The sequence below is a fragment of the Schistocerca americana genome, unplaced genomic scaffold, assembly GCF_021461395.2.
Source record: "Schistocerca americana isolate TAMUIC-IGC-003095 unplaced genomic scaffold, iqSchAmer2.1 HiC_scaffold_471, whole genome shotgun sequence".
In the NCBI taxonomy this organism is placed as follows: domain Eukaryota; kingdom Metazoa; phylum Arthropoda; class Insecta; order Orthoptera; family Acrididae; genus Schistocerca; species Schistocerca americana.
Window position 1 is genome coordinate 74,046 of NW_025726205.1, and position 7,385 is coordinate 81,430.

At 53.9% G+C, this 7,385-nt stretch overlaps 2 non-coding genes across 2 annotated transcripts; both read right to left on the minus strand.

Annotated features, from left to right (window-relative positions):
• Positions 1-289: 289 nt before the first annotated feature.
• LOC124584364 lies at positions 290-444 on the minus strand. Its single transcript, XR_006974707.1, has one exon. It is a non-coding gene; the product is annotated as a 5.8S ribosomal RNA (ribosomal RNA).
• Positions 445-795: 351 nt separating this feature from the next.
• On the minus strand, positions 796-2,705 carry LOC124584374. Its single transcript, XR_006974715.1, has one exon. It is a non-coding gene; the product is annotated as a small subunit ribosomal RNA (ribosomal RNA).
• Between the last annotated feature and the right edge of the window lie 4,680 nt (positions 2,706-7,385).

Below are 7,385 nucleotides of genomic sequence, written 5' to 3' on the forward strand. Positions count from 1 at the left end.
CCTGTTCGCTCGCCGCTACTGGGGGAATCCTTGTTAGTTTCTTTTCCTCCGCTTAGTAATATGCTTAAATTCAGCGGGTAGTCTCGCCTGCTCTGAGGTCGTTGTACGAGGTGTCGCACGCCACACCGCCAGCCGGCTGTGCACGCTACCGAGTAAGTACCGGTATGCGAACCGCCAGGCGACGGGCGCGCATCGCACGTTTAAGGAGGCGCGGCCGGCCCCACAGGCGGCCGCGACGCTCCCAGGTCTGCGAAGCGGGGCAAACGCCGCGCGCTTCAGTATACGTAGCCGACCCTCAGCCAGACGTGGCCCGGGAACGGAATCCATGGACCGCAATGTGCGTTCGAAACGTCGATGTTCATGTGTCCTGCAGTTCACATGTCGACGCGCAATTTGCTGCGTTCTTCATCGACCCACGAGCCGAGTGATCCACCGTCCTGGGTGATCTTTTCTTAGTTTACACTGTCTCTTTCAAGACAGTTGCATAGGCGGGACGTAGGCGTGTGGCGGCCCCTGTTCAAGCGTTCTGTGTCCAACGGCCTCACGGCCGATGGGCGTCGTACGGCTCCACACCGGAGCGGACAGGCAGTCGGGCGAAAGTCATTCAAAACCGGCGCCAGGCGCCAGGTGCCGCAGGCCAGCCGCTCCAGCGCTTCAGCGCTCGTACCACACAACATTGGCGTTAGTTTTGAGAAGCACGCGTGGTTCCGCACGCGGCGCACGGCTACTGCGAGCCGTACAGGTAGCGTGTTGCGCGACACGACACGCACATCGAAAGACATGCAGTCTAGTCGGTAATGATCCTTCCGCAGGTTCACCTACGGAAACCTTGTTACGACTTTTACTTCCTCTAAATGATCAAGTTTGGTCATCTTTCCGGTAGCATCGGCAACGACAGAGTCAATGCCGCGTACCAGTCCGAAGACCTCACTAAATCATTCAATCGGTAGTAGCGACGGGCGGTGTGTACAAAGGGCAGGGACGTAATCAACGCGAGCTTATGACTCGCGCTTACTGGGAATTCCTCGTTCATGGGGAACAATTGCAAGCCCCAATCCCTAGCACGAAGGAGGTTCAGCGGGTTACCCCGACCTTTCGGCCTAGGAAGACACGCTGATTCCTTCAGTGTAGCGCGCGTGCGGCCCAGAACATCTAAGGGCATCACAGACCTGTTATTGCTCAATCTCGTGCGGCTAGAAGCCGCCTGTCCCTCTAAGAAGAAAAGTAATCGCTGACAGCACGAAGGATGTCACGCGACTAGTTAGCAGGCTAGAGTCTCGTTCGTTATCGGAATTAACCAGACAAATCGCTCCACCAACTAAGAACGGCCATGCACCACCACCCACCGAATCAAGAAAGAGCTATCAATCTGTCAATCCTTCCGGTGTCCGGGCCTGGTGAGGTTTCCCGTGTTGAGTCAAATTAAGCCGCAGGCTCCACTCCTGGTGGTGCCCTTCCGTCAATTCCTTTAAGTTTCAGCTTTGCAACCATACTTCCCCCGGAACCCAAAAGCTTTGGTTTCCCGGAGGCTGCCCGCCGAGTCATCGGAGGAACTGCGGCGGATCGCTGGCTGGCATCGTTTATGGTTAGAACTAGGGCGGTATCTGATCGCCTTCGAACCTCTAACTTTCGTTCTTGATTAATGAAAACATACTTGGCAAATGCTTTCGCTTCTGTTCGTCTTGCGACGATCCAAGAATTTCACCTCTAACGTCGCAATACGAATGCCCCCGCCTGTCCCTATTAATCATTACCTCGGGTTCCGAAAACCAACAAAATAGAACCGAGGTCCTATTCCATTATTCCATGCACACAGTATTCAGGCGGGCTTGCCTGCTTTAAGCACTCTAATTTGTTCAAAGTAAACGTGCCGGCCCACCGAGACACTCACTCAAGAGCACCCTGGTAGGATTGCAACGGGGTCCGCCTCGGGACGCACGAGCACGCACGAGGCGCGTCGCACGCCTTCAGCTCGCCCCACCGGCAGGACGTCCCACGATACATGCCAGTTAAACACCGACGGGCGGTGAACCAACAGCGTGGGACACAAATCCAACTACGAGCTTTTTAACCGCAACAACTTTAATATACGCTATTGGAGCTGGAATTACCGCGGCTGCTGGCACCAGACTTGCCCTCCAATAGATACTCGTTAAAGGATTTAAAGTGTACTCATTCCGATTACGGGGCCTCGGATGAGTCCCGTATCGTTATTTTTCGTCACTACCTCCCCGTGCCGGGAGTGGGTAATTTGCGCGCCTGCTGCCTTCCTTGGATGTGGTAGCCGTTTCTCAGGCTCCCTCTCCGGAATCGAACCCTGATTCCCCGTTACCCGTTACAACCATGGTAGGCGCAGAACCTACCATCGACAGTTGATAAGGCAGACATTTGAAAGATGCGTCGCCGGTACGAGGACCGTGCGATCAGCCCAAAGTTATTCAGAGTCACCAAGGCAAACGGACCGGACGAGCCGACCGATTGGTTTTGATCTAATAAAAGCGTCCCTTCCATCTCTGGTCGGGACTCTGTTTGCATGTATTAGCTCTAGAATTACCACAGTTATCCAAGTAACGTGGGTACGATCTAAGGAACCATAACTGATTTAATGAGCCATTCGCGGTTTCACCTTAATGCGGCTTGTACTGAGACATGCATGGCTTAATCTTTGAGACAAGCATATGACTACTGGCAGGATCAACCAGGGAGCTGCGTCAACTAGAGCTGAGCAGCCGGCCGCCCGGGAGTGTGTCCCGGGGGCCCGCGCGAACACGCAAGCGTCCGCTCAATTATTCTGCAAACAGGAGGAGGCTGAGCTCCCCTGCACAATACACCTCGAAACCCTCTCAGGTCCCGGCGGCGCGCAGCGCCGTCCTAAGTACTTGGTCGGGTTCGAGAGAGGCGCAATCGCCCGGAGTTTGGCGAGTAGACGCTTTAGGTGCGACCACCCGTGCTCCCAACTGAGCTTGCCGCTGCCGACAGAGGCCCGGGAGCGTGCTGTCGTGGCATTGCCGGCGGGAGACAACACGCGCCACCTACGGTGGCCGGCAGCTCCAACGCCAGCGCCACAGAAGGACAAAAGCCCCACTTGGGTGCCGAAGCGAACTCTCCCAGCACAGCGCACGCGCCAACACGTCCGCACAGCTGCGATACAATCCACCTGCGAGAACCGCAGAGGCGACCGAGCAGCAGACGGCGTCGCGGCGCCGAGCGCCGGGCGGCGGCGCATCCTCAGCGCACACAGTCCTCAATCGGACCAGCACACTGCAGATGTCCACCGCGCTTCGCACCGGGCCCGCGAGGACCTACTTTGGCCGCACGGCGCCGCGTGCAGGGTGCGCCGGCGCGCAGCTGCGCCGCCTGCCGCCTCCGTCGGCCGGCGCGCCTGCCACTGGCCGCCCCCACCAGCCGGCTGTAGCGCGTGCGCCCACGCACCGCGCGGCCAGCACGCCGGAAGGCCCCCCCTCACCGGCCGGGGACGGTCCCACCCAGCCACCGCCGCGTATCGCTTCACACCCACATGCCATTCACGTTCGTGGGCATGGTGGGTATCGCTGAAACAACCGGTTGGTAGCTCAACCGATCGTCGCCATCACTGATTCACCTCTAGCGAGAACAACCGCACCACAACGGTTTACCAGTTCTTCATTTGCGTAACGTCACCAGCAAACGTAGACGTCCATCGCCATTTGCAAATTCAACGATTGTTGCATGCCTGTGTCAGGTGTCACGACACACTATGTCTGCCCACATACACGCAACAACATGTGCACGCTTCGCGAACACGTGGAAGGTGGCCCCCGTACGTATGCGATGTCCATTGCGCGAACGACTGTCAACCGGCCTCTGTCGCATGTCGCAGATGTGGAACGCAGTGCACCATGCTATCACGGTGTGTGAGAAGAGACGACTACGTCTGACAACACGCGCCACTACATCAACAGACGGCTCATGCTGATCGCCATCCACGGCATACCATACTGCAATCCAGCTCTTATAGGGAGACGACACGTAGCTGAGTGCACAATATTTGGACCGTATGGTTCGCCGTTGTTGGCGCAGTCGTGGTACGGTCACACATGTACCACGATGTATCATTCAGTACATGAGGACCAATGTGCGGTACAGTGTGTGATTTGGACGTACAACATCAGCGGACAGTTGCCACAAGCCGTACCACAACGTAGGCTGTGCTTCGCCATGCGAATGCCAATGAACAACTGCGAAGGGCATTGAGCATGTACGTCCTGCCGCCATCCGCATTACAGTGTATAGCTGCAAGGTGTTTAACATGAAGCGATACTCTGGGGACCGGGCAGTGCGAGTAGCAAACTATATTGCGGGGGTTGCAGTTAGGCAACACTACACTAATTTAACGCGTCGTATGACAATTACAGAGCAGGTTAAGGCCCAACGTGTGTTGGGTTAAGGCCCAACGTGTGTTGGGTTAAGGCCCAACGTGTGTTGGGTTAAGGCCCAACGTGTGTTGGGTTAAGGCCCAACGTGTGTTGGGTTAAGGCCCAACGTGTGTTGGGTTAAGGCCCAACGTGTGTTGGGTTAAGGCCCAACGTGTGTTGGGTTAAGGCCCAACGTGTGTTGGGTTAAGGCCCAACGTGTGTTGGGTTAAGGCCCAACGTGTGTTGGGTTAAGGCCCAACGTGTGTTGGGTTAAGGCCCAACGTGTGTTGGGTTAAGGCCCAACGTGTGTTGGGTTAAGGCCCAACGTGTGTTGGGTTAAGGCCCAACGTGTGTTGGGTTAAGGCCCAACGTGTGTTGGGTTAAGGCCCAACGTGTGTTGGGTTAAGGCCCAACGTGTGTTGGGTTAAGGCCCAACGTGTGTTGGGTTAAGGCCCAACGTGTGTTGGGTTAAGGCCCAACGTGTGTTGGGTTAAGGCCCAACGTGTGTTGGGTTAAGGCCCAACGTGTGTTGGGTTAAGGCCCAACGTGTGTTGGGTTAAGGCCCAACGTGTGTTGGGTTAAGGCGCAACATAGGTTAGGTTAAGGCGCAACATAGGTTAGGTTAAGGCGCAACATAGGTTAGGTTAAGGCGCAACATAGGTTAGGTTAAGGCGCAACATAGGTTAGGTTAAGGCGCAACATAGGTTAGGTTAAGGCGCAACATAGGTTAGGTTACGGCGCAACATAGGTTAGGTTAAGGCGCAACATAGGTTAGGTTAAGGCGCAACATAGGTTAGGTTACGGCGCAACATAGGTTAGGTTAAGGCGCAACATAGGTTAGGTTAAGGCGCAACATAGGTTAGGTTAAGGCGCAACATAGGTTAGGTTAAGGCGCAACATAGGTTAGGTTAAGGCGCAACATAGGTTAGGTTAAGGCGCAACATAGGTTAGGTTAAGGCGCAACATAGGTTAGGTTAAGGCGCAACATAGGTTAGGTTACGGCGCAACATAGGTTAGGTTAAGGCGCAACATAGGTTAGGTTAAGGCGCAACATAGGTTAGGTTAAGGCGCAACATAGGTTAGGTTATGGCGCAACATAGGTTAGGTTACGGCGCAACATAGGTTAGGTTACGGCGCAACATAGGTTAGGTTAAGGCGCAACATAGGTTAGGTTAAGGCGCAACATAGGTTAGGTTAAGGCGCAACATAGGTTAGGTTAAGGCGCAACATAGGTTAGGTTAAGGCGCAACATAGGTTAGGTTAAGGCGCAACATGGGTTAGGTTAAGGCGCAACATGGGTTAGGTTAAGGCGCAACATGGGTTAGGTTAAGGCGCAACATGGGTTAGGTTAAGGCGCAACATGGGTTAGGTTAAGGCGCAACATGGGTTAGGTTAAGGCGCAACATGGGTTAGGTTAAGGCGCAACATGGGTTAGGTTAAGGCGCAACATGGGTTAGGTTAAGGCGCAACATGGGTTAGGTTAAGGCGCAACATGGGTTAGGTTAAGGTACAATATGGGTTAGGTTAAGGTACAATATGGGTTAGGTTAAGGTACAATATGGGTTAGGTTAAGGTACAATATGGGTTAGGTTAAGGTACAATATGGGTTAGGTTAAGGTACAATATGGGTTAGGTTAAGGTACAATATGGGTTAGGTTAAGGTACAATATGGGTTAGGTTAAGGTACAATACGGGTTAGGTTAAGGTACAATACGGGTTAGGTTAAGGTACAATACGGGTTAGGTTAAGGTACAATACGGGTTAGGTTAAGGTACAATACGGGTTAGGTTAAGGTACAATACGGGTTAGGTTAAGGTACAATACGGGTTAGGTTAAGGTACAATACGGGTTAGGTTAAGGCACTTGGGGGGGGGGGGGGCCCGGTTTGTTGATTGTGATTATCGTAAGTAAATGACTGCGGCATCATCTGATTTGCCACGTCAGGGTGCACCTTTGGCTCATAACAGGCGGCGCTCTGATTCCATGCTTGTGGCAGACCTGTGTCTTTCATTCCTGCCATTGTTTGTGTGGTGTGACAGGAGGCAGTATTGTGATGTTGGGTGCACCCCTGTCTGGGACATGTGTGGGTGTTGGTGGCTTAGCTGAGCAATGGTGGTTGTCGGAAGGGTGGGATATTCTGTTTTCCGAGTGGACCTCCCGGTCTGGTTATGATAGTGTGGATTGTCTAATGTGGCAGAGAGGATGCACTGGGTGTTGTTCCATGCTGGTGCTTACATATTGTCTGTGTGCCTGTTACAGGCAGAGAGTAGTGCGTGATAAGAGTGTCTGGCTGACGTGTGATTGTGAGCAGAGTCTTTCAGCATGTATACGGACAGGTCTATACATTATCTGTATTCTGATGGCTCTATCTATTACTAATCAGCGCCGTGTATACGTTTAATCCGGTTCCAGTCGAAACTATTGTATCTCTGTACATTAGTGACACGGCGAGCCCGCTATGTAGTTACTCGTCTCGGCAGCTTCCACCGGTGTATGGCAAATGATTATAAGGAATCAGTCTAGTCGTCAATACCGATAGTCTGACGTCACATGTCTGGGGTGGGGGACGCTGCGCCCTTCCGGTGGGTCATGGCCTAGGAAGACTCTTCCCACGCAGGGGGGCTTGGACTGTCATTGACTCTTCCGAGTAATATACTTGCCGTACGTTTTTGCGACTGCGAGTGCAACGCTCACCGGTACCGACATGGATGGAGCGCCTCCTAGCTGCCGCTGAGCATCTGCATTCGTACAGCGAGCAACGCGATCGCGTCTGTAGCTCGTACGTGGTACGGCTCGCAGCTCATGTATATGGACAGCGGGAATGTCGCATATTGGACATAACTCTTCATGAAACGCACGTTATAGGGGTGGATTGCACATTGCGAGTGCGAGCAAAGTCCGCCGTTCATCCGCTGGAGTTGCGAGTTGGGCGGTTGGGGTGGGGCACGAACGGGTGCAGGTGGAGTGATTGCCGGTCCACGACTTCGTGCG